Below are 16,208 nucleotides of genomic sequence, written 5' to 3'. Positions count from 1 at the left end.
TGAGTATGCGCTGTTTGATATCGCACTAATTGATACACATAACTTATGGAGAAAAATTCATTTGATGGATGAGTGACTCCAACTTTAGGGGTTAAACTTTACAACACTGATAATTATCCTGACACTTAAAATAGTATATGTACATACATGCACACCCATACACATACCCTCAATGAGCTGGTCTAAACCTGTTTGCTGCCTCCCTGCCCCCTCGCTCTCTCTCTCGTAAATAATACGAAGTACTGTACTGTAGTACGCATCCAAATCGCAATGAAATCATGCAAGAGTGGCTGAAAGTTTCATTTTATATTACACTGTGAATTAGTGATAAAATACAAGTGATTTAGTGATTTTTTTGTGATAATCAGTGAAGTCACATGCTAAGTGCATTAGCTAGTGAACACACACACAAGGCACCAAGGAAACCAGACGCTCGCCACCATAGCTCCATAAACGGCCAACTTGGCTAGTGGCATTACCTAAATTATTATCTTTGTATGAGTCAAGCTCTGTACCAGGTTAGACTAAATGGTGTTCTAAAAAAAAAAAAAAAAAAAAAAATTTAAAGCAAGACTTGTTCAAACAGAAAACAAACAAATTTGAGTAAGAATGCGCACAATCAGCTGATTGTTTGTTTTGTCTACAACTGCCCCAGGGAATGTAAGTACAATATGTGCCTTTAGTACTGCAACATGACCACATACTTTAGTAAAGTAAATTTGGAAAAGAAAAGGTAGAAAGCAGGACGATGATTTCTACCAAGAACTGGTTGAAATGGAGACTCACAATAAACTGGTTGAACGAGTACACAGGATAGACACAGCCTTTCAAAATGAGATTGATGAAATTAAGAAACAGATGCACTTGCAAAAGGAAGAAATAGAAAAATTAGGAAAGGAAGTCAACAAGAAAGACACAACCATAGATGAGCTGACAGAACTGGGTTCACTTAGGAGAAAAATTAGTGAAATGGCAAGTACAGTAGTCAACCATGAGAGTGTTATGGAAGAGTTCAAAAATGATACAGAGACAATTAGGCAAGTAAGCAGTCTGACAGACCAGAGCAGTGATACTGAGGAGAAGATAACACAGGTGAATGAAACTGTGCAAAGCTACAAAAATGATGTGGAAACCACTTATGCTGAAATGGTGAAAGTAAAGAAAGACTTAGAAACAAGGGTGGAAGAAAAAAGCATTAAAAAGGAAGTGAAAAGAATAATCCAAAACAATCCTAAGTTAGTCAGAGATTCAGAAGATATCAACAAATCTGTAGTAATCACTGGTATAGAAGAGGATGAAGTAAAAAACAAGATCTCAAGAGACAGAAAGGAGATGGCAAATGTAATGAGCATATTGAAAGAAGTATCAGAGGAAATCTGTAGTAAAGACATAGAGGAACACAAAAGGTTAGGGAAATACGATAAAAGCAAGTCAAGACCCTTAAAGGTAACCTTCCAGAGTGTAAACACCGTGGAGGAGATTCTAAAAAATGCAAAGAATCTTATGGAAAAAGAGGAGTTCAAAAATGTATGATAAAAAGATGCCTAACACAAGAGGAACTGGAATTACTGAAAGAGAAGAGGGAGGAAGCAAAACAAAAAATGAGGGATGATCACAAGAGGAGAAGAATACATTTTTTTTTAACAAAGTACTGTAATGGGATTGCAGGTATGAAAGTGGTACATAAACAGGAGGGAATAAAAAGGAGGAAGGTAGTAGAACCAAGTCATGACAAGTATATAAACAAGATGATTAAGTTGATGTTCTCAAATGTGGATGGAATGGTATCTAAATTATTAGAGATGAATGATTATGTCAGAGAAAATGAACCACATCTAATATGCCTAACTGAAACAAAATTAACACCAAGGCTATCAAATTACATCCTAAACTTAGAGGACTATAATATATGGAGAAGAGATAGGAACTTAAAAATAGGAGGAGGAATTATAATATAAACTAAGAAAAATCTAAAAGTCAAAGAAATAGAACTAGAAATATCCTCACAAGTAGAAATGATTGCAGCAGAGATCAATACAACTGAAGGAAAAGTAATTGTAGCCAATTTGTACATGCCACCCAAGTCAAACGCATGGGAAAGAGACGAGTATGAGGACCTGGCAGAGAATACAATTCAGAGTTTAAGATCATTACTACATAAAATGGAAGAGAAATTGGAAAGAATTATACTAACTGGAGATTTTAATACAAATATAAATTGGAATACTCTAGATATAACAAGCCAAGAAAGCTGTTGGGACCAAAAGCTCCTGGATCTTGTGCAAAAGTTTTCCTAACGCAACATGTAAGGGAAAGCACCAGAAAAAGAGGAATCAATGTACCCCCAATGCTAGATCTCATATTTACTAGGCAAGAAAACGATATTGACAATTTAATATACCACCCTCCATTCGGCAAAAGCGACCATGCAGTACTAAATTGCAACTTCAGGATAGCATATGACACAGTTAACAGCAATGCAAGTTACAAAAAGAACCTAAACTATAAAAAGGGAAATTATCAAGACCTAAAGAAGTACTTCTTAGAAACTGATTGGGGAAAGGAGCTTAGAAGACAAGATTTAAATGCTATATATAAAAAATTCTGTGAACTTTATGAAATAGGAGTCCAGAAGTACATCCCAAAGCACAAAGAAGCAGAAAAGAAAATAAAGAAATGGTTCAATACAGAATGTAAAAAATCAAAAGAAAAAAGAGATTTGTTGTGGAAAAGACAGAGAAGACACAATAGTGAAAGGGCATATAATAATTACAAACAGGCAAGAAACGATTATACAAGAATAAGGAGGGAAGCCCAAAAACAGTTTGAGGAGGATATCATAAATAAAAATAGTGATCAACCAAAGCTATTTTACAGCTACATCAGAAGCAAAACCAAAGTAAAAGATAAAATACAATCCAATACAGATGAGGGAATCACCTATACACAAGAGAAGGATATTTGTGAAGCACTAAACAAGAAATTCCAATTAGTTTTTACAGAGGAAAAAAATTTTGAGAGGGATTATGTGGAACATGCATGCCCACACATACTACCAGATATACAAACATCAGAAAAAGTAATACAGGAGGAGCTAAGTAAATTAGACAAAGGAAAAGCAAATGGTCCTGATGAAATTTCATGTTGGGTACTATGTGAATGTGCAAAGGAGTTAAGTAAACCATTATTTTTAATGTTCAAGAAATCCTTGAGTCAAGGTAAACTACCTGATATTTGGAAGAAAGCAAACATTGTCCCCTTATTCAAGAAAGGGAATAGACAAAATCCACTCAACTACCGACCAGTATCACTAACCAATGTTGTAAGCAAGGTATTAGAAAAGCTTATAAGAAAAGCTTGAGTAAATCATCTAGAAGAACACAGTATGATAACAGAAAGACAGTTTGGTTTCAGAAAAGTAAAATCATGTGTTACTAATCTGTTGAGCTACTATGACAGAGTAACAGACACAATACAGGAAAGGGAAGGATGGGTGGACAGTATCTATTTAGATTTCAAGAAAGCATTTGACACAGTAACACACCAAAGACTTTTATGGAAACTGTACCATCAAGGAGGAATTCGAGGCAAACTGTATTGTTGGATGCAAGATTTTCTCATAAGAAGAGAAATGAGAACAGTACTAATGGGAAACTACTCATCATGGAAAGAAGTGACTAGTGGAGCACCACAGGGCTCAGTGCTGGCACCAATCATGTTTTTAGTGTATATAAATGATATATACAATAACAATGGAAATGAAAGCCATTTAAATATGTTTGCAGATGATGCAAAAATACAAAGGAGAATTACTAACACAGACTCCTGTAAAGAGCTACAAGAAGAATTAAATAAACTTCATAAATGGAGTAATACATGGCAAATGGAATTCAATGTGGAACAAGTGTCATGTAATAAAGTTTGGTAAAAGTGGAAAAAGACCTGATTGGGATTATACGTTAGGAAATAAAACTCTACATACATCAGAAAGAGAGAAGGACCTAGGTGTGATTATCAATAACAGACTATCTCCGGCAGACCACATCAGTGAGAAGGTACGAAACATGTATACACTGCTTGCAAATATGAAAATAGCATTCACATACATAAATGAAGACATGCTAAGAAAGATAATAACATCATTCATCAGACCAACCCTGGAGTATGCATCAGTAGTCTGGAGTCCTCATCTCAAAAAACACACCGACAAGATTGAAAAAGTTCAAAGGGCCGCTACAAGATGGGTAACAAGCTTAAGGGATCTAAGCTACGAAGAAAGACTAAATAAACTGAATCTACCAACATTACAGGAGAGAAGGAAAAAAGGTGACATGATTATGCTATATAAATGCATATCAGGGAAGGAGAAAATAGACATATATGATTACTTAACCTATGTGGAAGCATCAGCAAGACACTGCAAAAAACTGCATAAGGAGAGGTGATAAAAGCTTAAGGAAATTTAGTTTCCCAAATAGAGCAATTGATCAGTGGAATGCACTACCGAATGAAATAGTATGTGCCAAAACAATTCACAATTTTAAGGATTTGTATGATAAATATGATTTAAGACACGGGACAGTACGAGCTTGACTCATTCCTGTAAAGATACAATTAGGTAAGAACTTTTGCTGCTGCAAACTGTGCAGCTATGCTATGACTCATAAGTGACATTATACCAATAAGTTCTCTAAAAGTGGTATTAAAGGTCTTTCATGAAGTTTTATAAAGTTTGAAATGATTCTCTTCACAGCTACTGTTTCGGTAAAGTCTAGCATAAACACTATGGAATATCCAAATAATACGAGACTGGTTAGATTTTTTTTTTTTAATAATGTAATTATTGTGATGAGGTAATGTGGCAGTAACCCTACCAGTATTTTATATGAAAAAAATCTTGTGGTTTGGTGGAAATTTCCGCCTCGCTGGGCTATTTCCCGTGTCAGACGGTCAAAACGCACCTTGTATTCCCTCAACTCATTCTCTGGGCTGGGAGTACCTACTGACTTGCAGTTTGTTGCAAATGACAGTAGAAAGATTGAAGTTTGTCTGACAAAATTTTTAGCCCTTGAGATTTAACTGTTTTTTTCCATATTGAGCATTTTTTTTCTGTTTCCACGCCCTGAGCACATACAGTTAGTTGTCGTCATGCCGCGGCAGCCAAAGGGTTAAGACATCTACAGCAGCCCAGATTCGGCTGATCTGCATCATGGAGAGCTCTCCTGGTGTTTCTGGTGTTGCTGGCATCGGTGTAACCTCCTCGTCTCACCTCCTGTAAGGCATCCTTGATAGGTGCTGCAGTAATCACATCTTCTGTTGTGGTGGATTCACCAGCACTGTTATTTCAGACATTATGGATATTAACCCTTTAACCGTGGGCATTGTTTTGCCCCGACTGTCCTCCCCCGCGGGGGTTTCGACCAAAATGTAAACAAACTTTAAACCTTTATAACTCTGCACAGAATAAATCTAGAGGGAAAAATAAGGTACCATTAGAAAGTACTAACCTTCGGCTTTGCAATGATGTAGGTTTCATGATTTCGTTGACTATCACTGGATGGGCAGTGCCATTAGAAACGAGCAATCTAAAATAACTATTTTTCGCTCACACACCATTACCAAATGCCAACCTCATTCTGATAATAATACTATAAACATATATGAACACTGCACATACGATAAACACCCACTCTGTGTTCACTGAGGCAGGTAAAAGGCACTGTAATTGCCCGCACTTCACTGCCACATCAGCGGTGTTGTAATCACTATTTTTCGCTCACACACCATTACCAAATGCCAACCTCATTCTGATAATAATACTATAAACATATATGAACACTGCACATACGATAAACACCCACTCTGTGTTCACTGAGGCAGTTAAAAGGCACTGTAATTGCCCGCACTTCACTGCCACATCAGCGCTGTTGTCACTCACACAGCTGGACAGATACTGATGCGTGTTTGGTCCGGGGTGGGGTGGGGGGCCCAGGGGGTGGGAGGTGGGGCCCCAGGGGGGGGAGGAGGGAGGTGGGGGTCGGCTGGAGTGAAAGAACTTAATAGCTACTCTCCCTTGAAACAATTGGCGCACGGAAAAAACGCGGGGTATTCAAAATATTCACAAACATTCAAGAATGACACCCGCAGTTTCGTCCAGTTTTTGCAATGTCATTCTGGAATGACACCCGCGGTTAAAGGGTTAAGAGACAGCTCACACTGTTTGGGAATCATGCTATTTGATCATGTGCTAATTGGGACCAAGGTGTATATGGCATACCGTACCTTACATGAAACTCCTGATATAATGGATTTTACCAATTCCTCATTAAGATTACATATGCAATACTATACTAAAAGGTTACCAGCTAGAGTTACAGTAGTTCTACCTAGCTAGCTCTTCCAGCCAGTTTTAATAAGCCTCACTCTCCACTCCCTTACTTCCAACATGAAAACAGGGTTAATGAAACAACACGTGAACATTGGTTTACAAAATGTATATTGTCTCCTATGAGCAGTTTTACGGCCAAAGGCTCCAGGGCTTTACCAAATGCCAAGACAGCTCTCACTCCTACCCTTATGAGAGAATAATGAAACTGTTGCTATACTGTAAATGTCACATTACACCAGGCATGTAAAACTAAATTTTTTTAAAATAATTAATCAAACTTGCTTTGTGTTCTGCTAATTCACTTTTAGTTTAAGGTAGTCAACCATCCACCTGCTGAACATATTAATCTTTCATGTTTCCATATGACACCCACTGTACTGTATTATTTCTTTTCTTTTCTACTGAAAATCACTAAAAACGAGTGTACGATCATTTGCAATGTGGAATAACTATAGGTTATTCTGTATGAAACTAAAAATAAATCTTATCATTGCATCTGTTCAGCAAGGTGGAAAGTCTGCTGATGTTGCCAAGAAGTACAGCACACCTTATTTCCTTCAATCTGGTGATGTATTATTTACTCTTGCTACCTCCAGACCATTTGGTTAACTCTGGAGAAACCATTTGTAGTCATGGGATTTAAAACAGCTTCCATAAATGCCTGCAGAACCTGATTCCTCTTCCTAAGCTAAAGAAAATCATGTGAGGGTAGCAAGAATAAAATAAAAAATATGTCACTGGACTTAAGGCTTCAATTATACTGTTTTTAAACTCTAACTTGGCCCAGATTTTCATCCTTTTGCAGCTTATTTCACAGAGCTCTGTGACAGGAAGAGGCTACCTACCACTTTACATACTTTCCCATAACACTTCTTTGTGACTAGCATCATAATCTAGCATCAATATATTCTTACATCTCAGCATTATACAGTAGACAGAGAAATGGGAATTTAAGGCCAAGTAAGAGTAAAAAGAGTTTAATGCCATACTGCCCCTATACACTACCAATGGTCCAAGTGCCAGTCAACCCTTTAAATCTAGTGACACATTCTGCTAGCTTATCCTTGCTACCTCCAGGCAATTTTATTCGTCTTTAAGGAACCTCTGGTAGTGAAGGGGTCACTGAAAACTATATTAAGCCCCCTAGTTCAGAAAGCCTCTCCTAAACTTAATATTAAACTGTCTGAAGATACCATGAATAAAACTGAAAAATCACTGGATTCAAAGACTTAAGCTGTGTTTGTGACATCTGGTGCCACCCTGGGCCTGAACCGTGAAGTACCAAGCGTGTAACATACAATACAATGCATCTGTATGAATATCGACGGGATTACAACGGCCGTGCCTGCAGCCCTGTACGATGCAGAGTCACCCGACCAGCTAACATAGGGTGGCAGAGCTTACAATGGATATGACGTGCTGTGCTCACCTCTCCTCGTCTCTGAATACTGGCCTGTATGAGTGTTGTCTATCCTTTTATTGGTCACTCTGAGTGTCATCTATCTATACTGGCCAGTCTGGTTGCTGCCTATCATCAAACCAACAGGTCTGCATTTTCTGATGGTCAGTCAAGTTACCTATCCCTACCAACTAATCTCTATCACTTACCATTCAACCAGCATCAATGTCATCTATCATTCTTCTGGTCAGCCATTGTTAATCTACCAGCCAGTAGGTGTCATCTGCCATTTGACCAGCCATCAATGTTACTCCATTAACCACTCAGTGTCAAATTACCATTCAGCCATGTAGTCAGTATCACATACCATTTGACCGGTCAGTGTTACCCCAGCAGTCAATCAATCAATGTCATCTACCTTTCAACTGGCCATCAGTGTTAACTTGTTACTCTACCAGCCAGTCAGAGCCTGAGTGAGTGTGCCTATACAGCTACTCAACCTACTCATATTGTACTAAGTCATGTTCTCACTTGTGTGTTGCCACCCCCAGCCAGAACAAATAATGCACAGCCTAAGCTTTTATTCAACTAGTAGAGTATACCAAACAAAAAAATATATGGGTACAATATTGTATAATAAATACAGTATTGGAAAACATACATTCATCAGTGCCTCAGCTAAGCAGAGTTACTGCCTTTGTGTGATACCATACACCTCCTGCATCATAATACAGTAAGAATATATACAAGTACAGCACATAATTTGGGATACTGACCTTAACCTCTTCAGCAGGATGATGTAATTTTCCATCTTAATCTTGCTATCTCTAGACTCACTTCAGCTCAGGAGAGACTTTTTGAACTGGAGGGGTTAGATACAGTTTTCATTAATCCCTTCAGTACCACAAGGCTCTCGTAAGTTAATCTGGTAGTTGCAAGAATAAACTAAACATATCATCATACTGAAGATGTTCTAAGAGACAAGGCATAAGACGATCAAACAGCGTTGGTCTGAAATACTTGTCTCTGGTAATAATAAGAATACAGTATTACAGTAATCAGGTACCACAGCTCATGGTGATGGGGGTATACATTTACTGAGCTCTGCAAACATCATTGAAAATCCACTGAGTCTGGGCGTGTCATTTTCACTTTATTCCTGCCATCTCCAGATGTTTTTATTCAGCTTTAGGACAGACTTTTTGTACTGGAGGGGTCAAATACAGCATTGGCAAACCCCTTCAATACAAGAGGCATTTCATAAAATGAGTAAATATTATCTGGTGGCTGCACGAGTAAACCAAAAATGACATCACTCAAACTCACTGGTTAAAGGTATGGGTATTTTACATCATCAGGTGGAACTTGTTGACAGTCTGTACAATCACATGCCAGAGTTCGTGCTCACCCTTCGCCCCTACCCATGGCTGAGAGAAAGATGTATCCAGGGTCCCACAGTGAACAGGTAATGGGGATGGAGACCAAAATGTGGTGACACTGATAAAACTCTCCTGCTTATACAAACATCCCTCATCTCCCTCCTTATCCCCCACGAGGAGTATGGTGGGCTGCGGGAGAAGAGTAACTAGCCTGCAGTGCACCATGTTCACATTCAGATGAGCCTGGGGCTGCACAAACAATGACACACCAAACAAAAACCTGCTGTTGTACATTCAATGTTTTTCTTGACTTCACAAGTACCATGTATCACTGTGAACTGTTCCCTATTCAGTCTAACGAAGCTTTGAATTACTGTACTACCTAACACTGGACAATGGGTCTTCATTTAGTATGCAGCTAACCTAGGCTATGAACCCTACAGTCAAGGGTAAGTACAGTACAGAGGGTGGGCACAAACCACGACTAATGAGTGTACAGTCATAAATATACATCTGATCTGTCTTACAAGCAGGTGACCTGAATGACACCAAAATCTGCACTATATTAGAAATACAATAAATTAACTTGACCTTGATACAATAATAAGCATACTAAAATGTCCTAACACAGAAAAACTAAAGCATCTTAGGTTTACTATGGCAAGGGTAGGAGTGGACAGGGTGTTGAGTTAGGCTACATAAAGTCAGGTTAACTCTCTCATGGTAGGAACAACTCTATTATAATCCAGCTAATGTCAGAAAATATTCAGTTAAGTGAGTCACAGGAGTCTAAGAATTAACATTAGTACCAATAAGCCAGTCATGGGTGAGATAACTCTGGTTTTATGGCACATTTCTACTAATGTCAGATAATTTTATTCAGCTGTGAGTGAGTTATAGGAGCCTGACAGCATTAAGATAAGTAGAATTCACACATTATACTTCTTTCATCGTAACTTGGCCCAGAATTTTGTCATCTTGTGGCTTATTTGACGTAGCTCACAGGCAAAAAGACAATGCTATGGGTCTGCAGTTGTTCATGACCAGCATCATATTCCAGCGTTAATCAAGCGTTACAACTGAGCATGCATGATGGAGAGACGGCTATTTTGGGCCAAGTTAGAGTAAGAGTACAGTAGAGGTTATGGGGGCATGAGTCCAGTACAACATAGATTCATTCACCCTTTCACCAAAATGACCTCTTTTGCATTTTATTCTTGCTATCACCAGACAATTTTGGTTGGCTGAGGGATTGCATTTAGAAAGGGACAGGTTAGACACTTTATTAACCCCCTTCAAGAAAAAGAAAGAGTTAGATACAGCCTTCACTAACCTCTTCAATAAAAAGGGAGGAGTTTAAATACAGCTTTCATTAACCCCTTCATTAAACCTTGTCATTTATAATGGAGGGGTTAGATAAAGCCTTCATTAACAGGTCCTTCTCATCTGAATAAAAACTGTCTGGTAGTATAACCTGAGAAAAAGGATAAACAGGTCGCTGTCATGAAGAGGTTAAATCTTCCAGCAGACTGATGATGAGAGAAAGGGGTAAAGAGCCAGGAAAAACACAAGCAGGGATGATGACTGATGTCGAGGGCAAGTCATACGAGCCTGAGAGTGTTAACCAGCCATATGTAGACATAAACTGGTGAAACAGGTGTCAGGGAGCCTCCTAGAACCAATGCAAAAACAACCCTTTAATTCATGTAGCTATATAGATAGATAGATATAGACAGACAGACAGATGATTCAATTTGTGATGAGGACCTCTGCATTCTGAGGCCTTACCATCTTCAATTTGGTGACTCAGTCGCTTCGTTTATTCCCATAAATTCCAGATGATTTTATTCATCTCAGGGGAGCCTTGTAGTGTAGGGGTCAGTGAAGGCTGTATGTAAATCTCACTAATTCAAAGTCCCTCCTCAACTGAATTAACCCCTTCAATCCAATGATGTATTTTCCAGGTTAATTCTTGCTATTTACAGATAATTTTATATAGCCCGGAAAATATCACTCATACTAAGGGACTTAATGATGGATGCACTTAACCTTTCCAGTTAAAAAATTTCTCCAACACAGAACAACAAAATCATGTCATTAGCTAGAGCAAAGTGGAAAAACACATCATCATACTGAAGGGGTGTAACTGTCTGGAGGTAGTGAGAATATTACATAAAACACATTACCAGAGTGAGTGGGTCAATATGCACATTCTGATGCAAACCTGTCCAACTGAATGGGTATAAGAACTGGAAGAACATCATGTCTTACTCAGCCATGTTCTGGACAAGCCAATTCTCAGTGCCAAACATAGTGCGAGCTATGGTGAGATATGACACTCTTAGAACACTGACCATCAAAACAAAGTGCTCCTCCAATTTTCATTCTGACTTACGCTAGCTACCTATCTCTCTATCAGTCAGTCAATCTATTCATCCATCAAAGTACTCTTCCAAAATTTATTCAGGTCTACACACACACACACACACACACACACACACACACACACACACACACACACACACACACACACACTCTCTCTCAATCAATCTATTTACCCCCTCTATCTATAACCACATCTTAATACCAGTGGGGGTGACCTACTCAGCCAGACAAATTCATCACATCCGAGACTGGCCTCGGTACGAAGAGGCAGTTAAATCAGAATAATCCACTGCTATAAAGTACAGTACTGCTGAGGGAGTGTAGTATTTTCAGACAAGTATCAAAATCTTGAGAGAATGCACTAATATCTAGGGGCCTGATATACTGAAAAACTTATGATCAACTCCCTCCTGTAACTATGGATTTTAATTCACAAGCAGAACAAGAGCCAGGAATCTTCCACATTCTCCTTTCCTTGTCCTTAAATAAATAAAAAAAATAAAAATAAAATAAATAAATAAAAATAATAATAATATAAACTCTTGTAACACAGAATTTTTTGCAGGAGGAATGCAACTTGGGAAAATTCTGGCCAACACTGAAATGCTGAAGCATGAGGGAGAGATAGTAGTAGAATGGATGTGGAAGATGTGCAGATTGGCCTGGGAGGAATGTAGAGTCCCGGAGGATTGGAAGTCAAGTACTGTATAATTATTCCCCTGTACTAAGGAAAACGGGAAAATGAAGTGTGTGGTAATCATAAGAGCATTTGTCTTCTTAGTGTAATAGGAAAAGTGTATGGTAGGATACTTATTGACAGAGTTAGGGAAATAACAGAGGAATTAGTTGGAGAGGAACAGGGAGGCTTTAGGAAGGGAAGAGGTTGTGTAGATCAGATCTTGAGGTAGGTGGTGGCGACCATCATCCACTCACTTGATGTAGTGCTGCCTACTTCTTCCTTAGCCTTTATCATTCTTTTTCTGTCTGCCCTCCTCTCTTTCTGTTTCTCCCATCTTTCCTGTCACTTCTTGTTGCTTTTCTTTCCTTTACAGGTGGCTTTACATTGAGTGACAAGCCAAATGGTTTCTTGTAAACCAAGAAACCATTTACAATGCTGGGTGGTAACCATAGAACCAAACCATACGTGCTCCCTATGTGTCAACATGTGGGTTGGTGGAGGGTTAGTGCCCCTCCCCACAAAACAAATAACTCAAAGTCAAATGGCCACCCCTTACGGGATTACGGCGTCTGGCAATAGATAGATAGATAGATAGATCTTTAGTGGAAAAGTTTCTAGAGAAGGAAAAGAAGTTCTATGCAGCCTTCATGGATTTGGAGAAAGCATATGACAGGGTGGATAGACAAGGATTGTGGAAAGTATTAAGAATATATGGAGTAGATTGGAAGTTGTTGAATGCTGTGAAGAGTATGTATGATGGTGCTAAGGCTGCAGTGCATGTGGATGGTGAACTGAGTGAATTTTTCTCTTTGAAGGTTGGGTTGAAACAGGGATATGTCATGTCTCCATGGCTGTTCAATCTGTACATGGATGGGGTAATAAAAGAGGTACAAGGTAGGGCAGTGGATGTTGGAGTGGCCCTGGTGAGAGAGGGTAGTGTTTGGAAACTCCCTGTACTGTTGTTTGCAGATGATACTGTGTCGTTGAGTGAAGACGAAGGGGAGCTTCAAGGCTTGGTGGATGAGTTTGGGAGTGTGTGTAAGAAACGGAATCTAAAGGTGAATGTAGGGAAGAGTAAAGTGATGGTCTTTGAGAGAGGTGAAGTCAGTGAATGTACAGTGAGGTTGGATGGTGAGGAATTGGAAAATGTGAGTACGTTTAAGTACTTGGGTAGTGTGATGAGTAAGGATGGAGGTTTGGAGGGTGAAGTGCTTGAAAGAGTACAACAAGGAAAAAAGGTTGCTGGTTCCTTGAATGCAGTGATAAGAAAAAGGGAAGCAAGCATGGAAGTGAAAAAGTTACATGACAGTATTGTGATACCAACTCTAACGTATGGAAGTGAAGCTTGGACGCTGTTGGAAGGACACAAGTCAGGAGTGAGAGCAGTGGATATGAGTTACGGTACTTAAGAGGAGCCTGTGGAATCACATGGTGAGACAGGCTGACAAATGAGGATATAAAGGAGCGTTGTGGTGTGGATGTGGATGTGATAGGAAGCATTAGGAGGAACACACTGAGGTGGTTTGGCCATGTGGAGAGGATGGAGGGTGAGAGACTGACAAGGAGAGTGTATGTGAGTGAGGTGGAGGGGGGTAGAGGGAGGAGGAGGCCAAAGATGAGATGGAGGGATGGAGTGGAGAGGTATATGAGAGAAGGGGGTGTAAGCTGGAAGCAGGGCAGTGAAATGGCGGGGGACATGGCGACATGGAGGCGATTTGTTTGTGGCCACTCCGTACGGGATTAAGGACAGATAGCCGCAGTTACAATGAGGAGTCAATTATATGCTAGCCAGTACATCCAGACCCAGCGAGTACAATACTGCCAAGGTTGCGGGTGTCAAACACATACAGTAGTTTACCCTTTTGTTTCCATGACATCATATTTAAATTTTTATGATGATTTTAACACAATCAGGTCGGGGACAGAGTCGTAAACAAGTTTTGAATCAATCCTCACAAGCCCTGTCAATCTGGAGATGTACATTTTCAGTTTTACGTGTCAAGTGGGGTTGGTGGAGGATTAGTGCCCCTCCCTGTAAAAAACAATTAACTCTAAGCCGTTGGCCACCCCGTTTGGGATACATGGCGTCTGGCAATGAATGAATGAAAAATTATATTCTTGCTCCTTCTGGAAAATTTTCTTGAACTTAGGAATGTCTTCTTGTACTGAGGGGATTAATTAATTCTTTGTTTTTGTTTTAGGCAAGGATGAAGGAACTAAAGGCTAGGAGCCTGCAGTAATCGTTCCCCACGATCTAAAACAAATGTCATCGTATCTAAGTAAATACAATAATCACCATCACAACAGAAGCACTTGACAGTACAAACTAATATAATTAATGTAAAATGCAAAAATAATTACAGAACCACTCACAGATGGCACCAATATGAGTGTCAAAAACCATACATCTGTAATATATTTTCTTATTCTCATTATCAGCTTACAGTAATAACAAAAAACTGCAACCTCTTCAGCTTTGGTATCATACACAATAGTTACTTCAACAGAATTTGTGTGAGACATAAAATACTGTACACTACGGTAAAGCTTAATCCTTCTCACACATTTTTCAAAACTGTACCTGTGAATGACAGCTCTTCAAGATTTTGTCTGAGACTATAAACAACACGCTTCTCTACACTTCCATTATTCAACAATGGGTCATGGTGAATGCTGCTAAGGTGAGCAGGGTTATTATTCATTTTGATGCTATGGATACTGATGCTGGACATAAATTTTTCCATGTGATTTCCACCACATAATTCTGTCTCTACAGGGTAACCTAAAATAAGTTCAAACATAAACAGTCCTGTATTGTACCTATTCTGGCTGACAACCCCCATTACAGTTCAGTAAAACAACAATTACAGGCTACCGTACCTTACTAAATATATACTGTAAATAAATATAAAATTGATACAGTATATGGCTATAAAGTACTGTACTATAATACCTTAACATCCACTTCCACACAAATTTGAGGGTGAATAATGAACAATGAAAGTTTTGAATTACAGTTTGGTGCCAAAGTAACTAAAATACAGTAGGCCTAATTATGTCAAAGTAACCTGATAAGCAAGCTGAAAACCATACTGCTTCCCCTTACAATTACTGTATTATACCATGACCCAACCAACTTGTCCATAGATCCACATCCCTTCAGCCACCAACTGAGGCTCATGAAAAGGCAGTGTGAAATTTATGGAAAAATATGAGCATACTGCATGACAGGTTACCATTTCATCTACAGTAACAAAACTACCTTAGCCAATCTGAGATGATACAAGTTTATTTCATTGCAGGAAGAGACTTAATTTGGAAGATTTCAGAAATGCCAGCTTGGTAAAATGTAAGATAATGGATACCAATCATAATGCTGGCAATTAAGACTATTTTCATCAATTAATGCACCAGGTAGTTAATGGTACAATTACTTGTACTTTATGCCATAAAATTTACGTTCTCCAATAATATGAAGGTGTATATGTATATATATATATCCATCCATCCATCCATCATCCAATCCTACATTGCCCCATGAGGAGCGTCCAGGGCTAAGCAGTTGGTCCCGACATTTAAGATGAGAGTGAATTATATATATATGTATATACAGTGTGTATATATATATATATATATATATATATACTGGTATATGTATCATAATTTAATGTAATTTAGGCAATATTTTAGTTTCGGGGCAACACCAGAAGGAGCTTACCAATCACTCCAATTTCCTTATAAATTTCTTTTCACATTTTAAAGTTTGTAGTTGTGACAATATTTTTGTCAATGAGTAGAGCATTTTCTAAGATAACCATGCCTGGACTCTTATCTTACTCTTCCTGTGACCTTTGTGACATATTATAGACAAATGAATCTTTGTCGTCATTACGTGTGCAAACCATAAAGCATTGTCACATGTTTACAAAACCATATGTTGCATTTGTATCCTTTCCATTTGAGACAGGATAGGTTACA

This window comes from Coenobita brevimanus, chromosome 45 (genome assembly GCF_032717465.1).
Source record: "Coenobita brevimanus isolate Jiangsu-jjx chromosome 45, ASM3271746v2, whole genome shotgun sequence".
Classification (NCBI taxonomy): Eukaryota; Metazoa; Arthropoda; class Malacostraca; order Decapoda; family Coenobitidae; genus Coenobita; species Coenobita brevimanus.
Note: the sequence above shows the minus strand (reverse complement) of the source record.